Genomic DNA, 11949 nt, shown 5'->3' with positions numbered 1-11949 from the left:
CAGTTTAAGTGCGTCTGCGTGTTGATACGAAATTACACTGATAATGACAGAGGAAGAAACAAAGGGAGAAAGGGTTGCTTAGATTGAGAGCAACAAGTAAGTGTGGAAGAGGACGAGGAGAACCTGGCTTAAAGACTTTTTCTTTTCCAAGAATACATGGGGAGTGGGGAAAAGAAACAAAGGAAAGAGGACAGATAAAAGATGGAGATAGAGAGAGTTAAAGTGTGTGTGCGAGAGATCGAGAGAGAGAGAGAGAGAGAGAAAACAAGGAACAGTGATATGAAAGAAAGAGGAAGGAAGGTGGGAGTGTGTCGGATTGAGAATTTGGATGAGTGTGATGTGAGAAGGGAAAGGAAGGGAAAACAGTAGAAGGATTTGACAAGGGTAAGGTGTGAACTGTGAAGCCGATTGGGCATGTGCATGTATCATGTAGGTCGTGTCAGTGTAGGCCCTATACATATCATTCTATTATGTGCTTCTCTTCTCATTGGAGCCATGCCTTACTGCAACGTAACCATGTTTAATTGGACGCCTTTAAAATGTGGGTCAACCTCTTCACTTGGCAATGACCTGAATACCAGCTATTTTTTGTTAAAAAAACACAAAACCCATCTCATCCAATTTTTATTTCAGTATTTCATTGGTTGTAAAATGAAAGACAACTTTTAGAAGGTGTTTGGTACGCGAGATTTTTCGGGATTCCTGGTAAACTGAATTTTTTTAAATTTTTAATTTTTGAATATTATCATAAACTGAATGCAAAAATTATATTTTTAAAAATCGAGATTCCTAGACAAATAAAAATTTCTCATATACCAAACACGCTTCCTTGCAGTATTTGTTTGGAATGCAAAAGTCTAACCACGTGTTGCATTTATTAGAAATTATTTAAAATAATGATTATATAAATCATTATTTAACTATAAATTTAATGTCTTATAATTTTGAGTTGAGACGTAATATTCAATCTATTTATTATGGTGAATTGGTAGAAGTTTATATTATTTTTTTATCAAACTCGTCAAATTTTAAAAACCAACATTAGCCTTATAAATTATTCTATCCCATTACATTTTTTGTCTACCAATTTAAATTAAAGAAAAATCCAATAATTGAGAGGGTTTATAATCAAATAAAGTTCCTCTACTTTAATTAGTTCCATAAAACCACATTGTAATTGAGGTCTTTTTCAAAAGAACACCCTATACTTTTTATCCAAATATAGGGTAATATAACTCTTATGTTACATAATAGGAGAATCCATTCTTGCAGAGTCATCGATGTGCGAGCCTATTCTTTTTAATTATTATTTTTTACAAAAATGGTGGGACCCGCAAAAATATGTTTGTGCAGGAAAATTCAATTGCACTCTATTACTTGACAAAACTAAATCCCAATAATTTATCCTCTTGTACTATTAAATGACAACAATTAAACATATTTGATAAATTTAATACAAAATTACCCTTCTTTTTATCAATCACTTCATTTGTTACTTTTATTGCTGTTGGATTTCACTTCAGTTAGGGTTGCTTCACAGCCATATGTCACTTTAGAACATTGTTATATAATAAACTTAAATTCTTCAATTTATCTTCCTTTCTACGCAAACCCAGATTGAAATTTAATATAAAATGAGCATCCTTGTATATTTATGAAAATTATAAGCAAGTGTAGCAATGTTAAACATTTTATTTATAGAGGGCATTCATTCACATCAAGAAATTGATATCTCCAGGTGCCATGAAGTAAATCTTAAATAGATAAAATTAAATAAAGAACAAATCCATTAAAACTAAACGTTGAGAGGGAAGCAAAGGCATCACCACAAACCCAATAGAATTTACAAGCATGGAAAAAGCTGGTAATCAAACAAAACCCAGTTGCGAGAGAGAGAAAAAAAATTGTAACTTAAAAATACAAAGCCACCCGAGAAAATGCAGGAATGCCGCGAGTTAATGGAGAACATGCGTTAGAGAGACACAGATTAAAGAGAATGAGATAAACATAAAAAGAAGGCTACTTTTGATTGGTGAAGAGCGATAACCGATAAAAGTAAGGGATGAAGTGATTAATAAAGAGAAGGGTATTTAGTATTTACCTTAAAAATAAAATAAAGAGAAGAGTATTTTGTATTAAATTTATTAAATATGTTTAATTGCGGTAGTTTAATAAGAAAAAATATTTGTTCTTTTAAATGACATAATTATATCATTTTACACTCAGAAAGAAGTAAGACCCACATCTTTATATTTTTTTATCAACTCTCTCTCCTTCTCTTTTTTTTTGGTAGACAACTCTCTCTCCTCCTTTATTTATCTCTTTCTTTCACTTAAAATGATACGACTTTACATCCTTTAAAATGATACAACACTCTTTCCAATTTAATAATACGAGGGGGTCAATTGTTTAGATTAAAAGTATAAACTGGTATTTTGATTAAAAAACTCTAATTACAAGGTGCTTTTTTGGAATTTATCCTTTTTTTTAGTTTAATTTTCTTATGCTATATACTATGTGTGTGGCCCATATTTATTAAAAAAAATATTGCACAAAAATTAAAAAATTACTGATAGGAGAAAAATAATTCTTGATATGAAAAAATATTTTTCCTTTTTTATACCGAAACAATAATAACCATTCTTGCTTGATTTCGTTATATTGTTTTTTATCCATTACCGTCAAATCAGACATAAAGAGATAAAAACGCAGACTCGCCTGATCTAACATTTTCAAATAAATTACTTAATTATTATAAAAAATTTAAACATATTAAATTAAAAAAGTGTTATATTTACAAACTAAACTATTATAACCAAATATTAGTTTCCGTCAATTTAATAAAATTATAATTTATTAAGTCATATTTATTAATTTTTAATAAATTATAACCATTAAATTAATGAAAATCAATAGTTAAAATTTAGTTATAAGAGTTTATAAATAATTTAATTTGTAAATAGAATCTTTTTCATTGAAAAATATGCTTTTTTGAAGAAAAAAAATAAACGGCTCCTAAATATTAGACACTTAATAATATTGAAACAAATTTGAAACCTTAATATTATATTTTAGATCTGAAAATTTTAAATCAGGTGAAAATTAATTTGGAAACAACCCTTATTGACGAGCGCAGCGAACTCAGAAAGCCATGTGAAGTTTGGAAGTGAGACAACTCTTGCAGGATAAACAGGTGTCATAGGAACCGTGGAATTATATATTTTTTTTTTAATTTTATATAATCTGATCATATAAAAAATTTATATCTATTTATTTTTTATTAATAATACTTGGATTCCACATATTTAATTTATATGAAGTAAGATATAAATACAAAAAATTTATACAATCACATCACATAAACTTTTAATACGAGAGAATTCAATTCTCCCTTTGTGACTTAAGGGTCTGTTTGGTACAAGTATTTTAAAGGGACTACTGGTAAACCTTCTTTGATAAACGTAATTATCATGTTTGGTAGAAGGAACAAAAACCAGTTCCCGCCAGTAATTTGATTTATAAAGAAAAATCACTATTCATATTACCAAAAAAAACATGGTAATTCAGAAAATCACGTAAAGAGAAATCACAACAATAATTTTTTAGAAAACATACCCCAACAAACATAAAAACTTAGACTCAATCTATCAATTACAAAAGTAAAAATAGTTTGAGGTTATTTTTGTAAAATAACCTCATATTCCAAGTCATATTTCGTTCTAAACCAAACATGGAATCAGTAATCTTTACCCAATATTTTCGGTAATATTTTGGCGAGCCAAACACCTTTTCCGTAAGATTTCAAGTAAACTCAATTTTTATTGTATTCCCTTTAATCGTGATTCCCGGATACTAAAAAATTTCTCTCGTACTAAACACACCCTAAGGGGATATTCAATAGAGGATAAATTTTTTTATATTCGAAAATCATGATTCTCAATAATATGGTAGAAAAGTCACATTTCCAGAAATGTTATCAAAAAGTTATTTGATATACTAAAATATTACTGAAATTTTGTTCCAAAAAAATGTAAAAAAAATTCAACATCGGAGATTCCAAGAATACCATCACTTTAATGATATTCTTGAAAAGCATTTTGAAATAAAATTATACACAAAATAAAATTCCAAAAATATTAAATTCTTGAAAAAAAATTCAAAAATTTATACCAAACATAAATAAATAAGATTATTATTCTCACTTCCCAAAAATCTCAAAAAAGAGACATCTTTTCAATAATTTATTTTGGGTAGCCATCCTTTGTTTGAGTTCTATTGGGGGTCCCTCCACTACAGTATAAACCTGTGATTAATATATTCCCCCCTTTTGTTTGTTTGGAATTTGTTAATTTTCTCGATTATTGGAAGTATGTTTCCTTATGTTTGAAGAGGAGGAATATTTTAACTACTAAAATTTTTCACTATACTAACTTACTATCTATCTAATCATCATTAGATTAACATTTTTTTTATCTTCAAAATTTTTTTAACATTTTTTCTCTTTAATCCAATAGTGATGTTACGGGTAATAAATTAATAATAAGAATTTTTGGTAGTTAGAATATCCTCTCTCATGTTTGAATTAGCATTACATAGTTAAGGAGAATTGACTCACACAAAAATATGACTTGAATTCAAATCTAAAAATAAATCACTCTAATCTTATTATAATCTCTCCTACTATAAATTCTCACATTAGCAATTTGTCCGGTTCTTGAAATGAGAATATTATTCCATCATTTTGAACTTTTATGGATAAAAAACTAATATTATAAAAATTTCTCAGGACTGTGTGTGATGTCTCTAAAGTTTAGGCATCCGAATCACAGTCATTTGCGCCCTTATAAATACAATTTTAAAATTCATTATTGGCCTCATGGTTTCAACAAATTTAATAATAATAATATTGACCACATTGCTTATTGGATTGTGAACATGTGACTGTGACCCATAGAAATGGACTCAGCTCAGCTCAGACAAGTACTGCGATCACTGACTAAACTTATCCTAAACAGTTGGGAAAAAGAAGGATTAGTTTTTTTTACAAACTAAATGTGAATTTGATTATAAAACTAATAATTTAATTTGTTTAACTAAATATGGTGCAATTTAATATAAAAATGGGAAATGACTCTCAATGTCATATAAGTAGCTTTGGTCATATTGTAGAGACAAAACATGCGGGGTCACCTATTTTTTTATTTTTTTATTTTAAAAAACTAGGACAACGATCCTTTTGCCATTTTTTGACAAAAATCTATCGAATTGCTACGCTAAGAAAAAAAAAATTATCAAAATATCACATCACCAAACTCGCTGCATTGTGCAGCAAGATTACATGACACCATGTCAGACAGTTTAAGGCCATGTAATCTTGTTGCACTGTCTAGCCAGATTACGTGGCAGGGCCTAATTCACTGTAGTGTGCAGTATTTTATGTGGCATCAGTAACAATTTGACACGTGGATTGAGAGGATCAATAAAAAAATCAGCATTTATTGGACATTAAATCGTCTTTATCATTTTCCCATGGATATTCCAATTGACACTTCATCGTCTTTATTGTGTATTATATTTTTCAAAAAGAAAAAAATAAATATTTATTGAACATTAAATCATCTTTATCATTTTCCCAGGAACAGTCCATTTGAATGCTCCTTCGTCTTTATTGTGTATTATATTTTTCAAACAAAAAACAAATCAGCATTTATTGGACATTAAATTGTCTTTATCGTTTTTTATGGGCACTCCATCGTCTTTATTAAGTATTATATTTTCTAAAAAGAAAACAAAAAACAAATCTGGACATTAATTTTTCTTTATCATTTTCCCATGAACACTCCATCTTCTTTATTGTTTATTATATTTTTCAGAAAAAAAACAAAAAACAAATCAGCATTTATTCATCTCTTAATCCACATGTCAAATTGTTACTAGCGCAACATAAAATGTTGTACAATGCAGCGAATTAGACTCTGCCACGTAATCTCGTTACATAGTGCAGCGAGATTACAATGCAGCGAGATTACGTGGCCTTAAACTTACTAACATGGTCCCACGTAATCTCGCTGCACAGAGCAACGAGTTTGGTGATATGACATTTTGGCAAAAAAAATTCCTAGCATGACAATGCGGTAATTTTTGCCAAAAAAGTGACAAAATAGTCGTTGTCTCAAAAAATATCAAGACACATTTTTTGATAAATATGTAGAATGTATGTTTTTTCTAATGTCATATAAAAAAAATACCCCAAAAACTTACATGAAAATCCAACAGAGATACTCTTTAGTAAAAATAATATTTTTGCTCGTCCAACATACTTGGAAGTAACATACCATCCGGGTTATGTAGTGCAGATTTTAATTTGTTAATCCTCATACATTAACAACACCAGACAAACAGTTGAGCAAACCAAATTGTACAACTTAATTACAAGTATAGTTCATCTTTAAGTTATTTGGAAACTAAAACGCTAGCAAATTGCAAGTATTGTTGGAATCATTTAGAATAGACCCAATAGCACCTATAACAATAGTCTCTGTTTTAAGCAACTGCTGATTATCACAATTCACAATAATTATTGGACGAGCCCAATAAAACTACTCTAACTAGAACCATGACAACTAAATTAATAGAACTATGGACATGCTTAAAAGTTTAGAATACATAAACTTTATGCGTCCCTGAAAATAGGTCGGGAAATGATATATTTGACCACTTTTTCAGCTTCTCAATCTGGTACTTAGTAGATTGCCTTCTCAGTTTGTCTAAACATAGCCAACTACTGGCTTAGTTTACCACCATTAAATTGGCTTGTTTGTATTAGAATTTAATTGGCTCGACCTTGTATGTGTAGGTCCTGCCATCTTACTTTTCCTCTTTGGAGCTCCAATTGAGTTTTGTAAGTGTACTATAATATTCGGTTGATTATGTCATTGTTAGGCTTGTTTGTATCCTAATCCAAGACAATATGGTATATCATTGAAGCCAAGTTTTATTACATAAAAAATATTGTATATATAAAATGACAATGACGATTAGGCTCGAAATTATGTGTTACATTGTAACGCTTGGGTTTTGGTCTATGAACATGTATAGTTTACCTTGGTTCAATGAGTACAGTGATTGACCAAGTACGAAAAACGAAAAAAAATGGCAATATCAGATTCTGTATAGTTACGAAAGAGGTGGTAGTCTTGTAAACATGATTGCAAATTTGCAGGATAATAACCCTTTTGCCACACTATTCATAACTGTTCATTGAAATGCCATCTGCTAAATATATTTTGTCAAAATATCATGTCACATAACTCGCTACAACACGTAGAGAGTCACATCTGGACACGGGACAATTTCTTTGAGGCCACAATAGTCTCTGAACAATGCAGCGAGTTAGGCTAGTCAACATGACAGACTGAGCATTCTGAAAAATTGTCCACGTGACATAACTTGTTTCACTGTTTAGCGTGTTACGTGACAGCTTTTTGACATGTGGCAATAACTTGCTACATTGCTCAGCATGGATATCCCCTTTTTTTTTCAGGCCCTGGTCAGGGATATCCATCACCCCGCTTTCCAATGTGAAGGTCCATTGGGTGAGATTTCGCAAGAGATTATAGAACAGGTCTTGAATGACAACGATGGACAGGAAGATGTTGCACATCCCAACTATGATGCTGGTATTAGGAGGAATCCTGATAAGGGGGTCAGATGTCGATGTAACTTGTCGCCATATTTGCACGATACGAGATTCTATGGGTTTATCATTGACCTAGCTGATATATTCTTGTGATTTGATTTTCTTTATTCGTGTGATGTATCATGATGCACTATGGACATGTCCTACTTATTATTTTCTTTATTCCTGTGATGTATGATGAAGCATTATGGACATTTATGACTTATTAATATTTATATTATTTTATAAATTATGCACCTCACTTATCATTTTGATATAACTTTGCTATAGAAACATACATTGTAATAAGACCGCTTAAATATAACATTGCTAATAAATTATAAATTATGGGTGATACACAACCCTAAACGACCATTTTTTCTCAGTAGGCTGACACGAATGACAAAGATGTCTATTGTGGCCAATTACCCTACAATAATCGCATCATGTGCGAGTAATGGACCATTCTCCTATGTCCATCTGATTATGTATACAGGTGGATTTAGGCCTTCCTTTTTAACACCTCATCGACACATTTGGGACATTTGGTCATTGACTTGGTGGTGTGAAATTCTTATTGTCGATCGGGTACCATTGCCCTGAGTATACCTGGCCTTGATATGCGGCATTGTAAACAGGATTCATGTATTGCATTAGATCATGGTTTGTAGTTGTGCAAGCTATTATCACGTGACTGCATGGGTACCTAAAAGAAGTAAATTCACCACACTGACATATCTGATCAGGTGATGAAACCAACCATTTATTATCATCCTGATGAGTACATTGGTTATACAATTCCTGCACTTAAAATCTTGTCTTCTGAGGATTGTAAAATGTCACCCATGTGTGGCAGCTTTTTGCCACATATGCTTGACAGAGTGCTTTAGTGTATCGATTACCTTAGGCCATCTCCTCACGGGCCTTTTGGCTATGCTTCAAAAAGTATTCCACCAATGGTGCGTTTGTGAGCCGCACTAAAGACGTGATAATGAGCTTGCAATAATTGAAGGCATCAGCACAGTATTTGAAAGTCCAAAACACCCTATTGAACATCTTTCGAGATCGATCCAACCAGTTGTCAACAAAATGATCGTTTAGATCCAGCTTATAGACATCTCTTGCTAAAAATAGCAACATGTAATCCAACCATCTTGTATGAAAAAACGTAAGATTCATCCTAATTCCCATAAATGGTCCTTGTACAACTCTTGACCCATTTGTCAGTTAGGTACTTGTACTCCATCCATTACCGACAACTCTTGATCTGGGTGTGCCCAATTGATATGTGTATAGTGACTTATTTGAGATCAAAATGGAACACTCGTCTTCTGTATAAGCACACATCTGTAATAATGAATCAACATTGCCAGTGAAAAATTATATTCAATTTTTGGTTATTAACCTACCACTAGCAAATCGTGCATTCCAACAATTTCCAGTGAAGGAATCAGAAGATGACACACATCAGTAGACAAACATGTGTCAAAATCGCCCTCCACGTCGGTGTTCGATGAGCCACTGTCCAGAACAACGTCTTCATCCACCTCTTCATTGGAGTTGTCTGTGTGGCACGTTAGGACATACTTATCTTAGGTAGGAAATATTTCAAATGACATTGGTGGCGGTGTTCCATAGTATTTTTATCAAATATAGTAAAAAATAATATTTTTATGCTACTTTCGTCTTTATATTTATTGTCATCCATATTTCATATTTTTTTATTTTTGAACAAAAAATATGGGGAGAGTGACCATTTTGCTACACCTTGCAAAAAAATTTACCAGACTGCCACGCCAATAGTAAATTTTGTCAAAATGTCACGCGGCATATTTCGCTACACTGTGTAGCGAAATATGTTTGCATATAATTCGCTACACAGTATAGCGAAATATGCCATGTTAGGCTGCACAGTCAGCAAAAATGACACGTGTCAAGCAGGTAGAAATTCGCTACACTGTGTAGCGAATTATGCTTGAATTCTGCCTGCTTGACACGTGCCATTTTTGTTGACTGTGCAGCCTGACATGGCATATTTCGCTACACTGTGTAGCGAATTATATGCAAACATATTTCGCTACACAGTGTAGCGAAATATGCCGCGTGACATTTTAGCAAAATTTACTGTTGGCGTAGCAATCCGGTAAATTTTTTTGCCAGGCGTAGCAAAATGGTTACTCTTCCAAAAATATGTATTCTAACACCGTAGAAAATGAGCTCGGCAGACAGATGAGACCGCTGACAGCAATCAACCCTTTTCCCAGCGTGGCCCAATTCTATGCCGTGCCTGGCCTGGCCCATCTCTATCAACGGTTGAAGACAGAACAACAGCGTCCCGCGTAATGCACGGGAGAAATTTTCCCTTGTGAACTGCAAGGCCACAATAAATTCACGAGCCTTTTCCCATGATATCATTACATCCTTTATATTTTCATTAGTTTAATTAGTAATAGTAGCAGTGAGTCAGTGACTCAATTCAAGAAGACAGAGATTCAATCAACGCTGCGCTGGCCAGCATATGTTCAGTATGCTTTTTTTTGTTTTTTGGATAAACTATGTAATATGTTTTTGAATTTTGACCTTAACGTCAGTGCTATTATGTGCTTTTTTAACTGTTTTTGTTGACACTCTCACTTTTCCTTTTCGGCACGTACATTGCGCGCTCTTTCATCATTTTACGTTAATAGTGTTATTAAATTCGATGCTATTTCATCATTTTACCTTAATAACATTATTTTTAGTATATACGATACACGATTGATGATACGAATCATACGATAGGATTCAGAATCTCAATGATACATATCGGTTATTTATATCGGAATGAGTCTTGTATTGAATACGATAATATATCAAATTGTGTATTGTATCAAAATTTACAATATAAAAAATCAAATCAAAATTTGTCATTTTAATATAAAAAAAAATGAAAAGTAAGTAAAAATATGATTTGTGATACAAATTAAAAAAAAATTGAAAAGTCATTATTAATGAGGAAAAGAATACAAAGATTTAGGGTCTGTTTGAAATCTGTTTTAAAAAATAATTTTTATATTTTCAGAATAAAAAATAAAAAAAATTCATTTGATAAGATTTGTTTGGTAAAAAATAATCTAAAAATTATAACTGTTTTTTAAATAAGGTGTACGCAATGAATAGGGTGTATGAATGATAATGCAAGAAGAGACTCATCGATCCATTGTTAGAGCACAAAGTGCACGCGTAGACGCTGTGGGGTATGCTGCTCAATCTGAGAAGAATGTTTAACCACAAAAGAATCAGGAAAGAGGAACCAGCGAAGGCAACCGGACTTGTGCACTATGTCCTCATTGCAGAAAGACGAATTATTAGGCTAGTGCTTGTTGGCAGGTGATTGGATATCCTCAGAATTCATGAAGAGGATGCAGACGGAGACGTGGACGTATACAAGGAGGAGGAGGACATATGGGTCAAGTTTTTAGAATCACATTTTGAGAGTACATGAGTTGTTTTTATCTTGTGTTTGTACTTTTAATTTTTAAAATAAAAAAATAGAATAATATTTCTGCAGTTACCGCAGATAAGTTATCTGCATTTATTTTCAAAACGACGTTGTTTTGAGATTGAAAAATTAAATAATTATAATTATAAAAACTATAATAATTATGAAATAAATTAAAATTACAAAAACACCATGATTTCTAGGGGTGGCAATACGGGTCAACCCGACACGACACGACACGTTTTTAACCCGTACACTATTTGACACGACCCTGATACGACCCGTTTTGTAAACGGGTCGTAAAACACAAACCCTGACATGACCCGTTGCGGGTCACAGGTCGACACGACACGACCCGTAAAATTTAAAATTAAAAAAAAAGTGGGATTTTTTGAAAAATAAATAAATTAAAAACAATAAAAAATAATAATAAAAAAAAAGATTAGCTTGTGTTTTTTGAGATTTTTAGTTACTTCTATTCTTTTCTATACTAAACAATGACTATATATATCAATATATAAATGAATAAAAATAATAATATAATAAAATATTTAATAAAAAAATGACACTATGCGGATTGACACGCGAACCCGCGGGTTGACACGTGACCCGACACGAAAAAAAACGGGTCACATTTACACAACCCTGACACGACCCGCCCTGACCCGCGGGTTGACACGACACGTGATTTGGCGGGTCGGGTCACGGGTCAACCCGCGGGTCAATACCTGTATTGCCACCCCTAATGATTTCCCCTCCAAAATGACATCGTATTAGGCTTATTGCAGAT

This window comes from Gastrolobium bilobum, unplaced genomic scaffold (genome assembly GCF_033153095.1).
Source record: "Gastrolobium bilobum isolate Gb01-03AN ecotype WA unplaced genomic scaffold, APGP_CSIRO_Gbil_v1 utg1951, whole genome shotgun sequence".
In the NCBI taxonomy this organism is placed as follows: Eukaryota; Viridiplantae; Streptophyta; class Magnoliopsida; order Fabales; family Fabaceae; genus Gastrolobium; species Gastrolobium bilobum.
The sequence above is the reverse complement of the archived record's forward strand: the minus strand, read 5'-3'. Positions refer to the sequence as shown.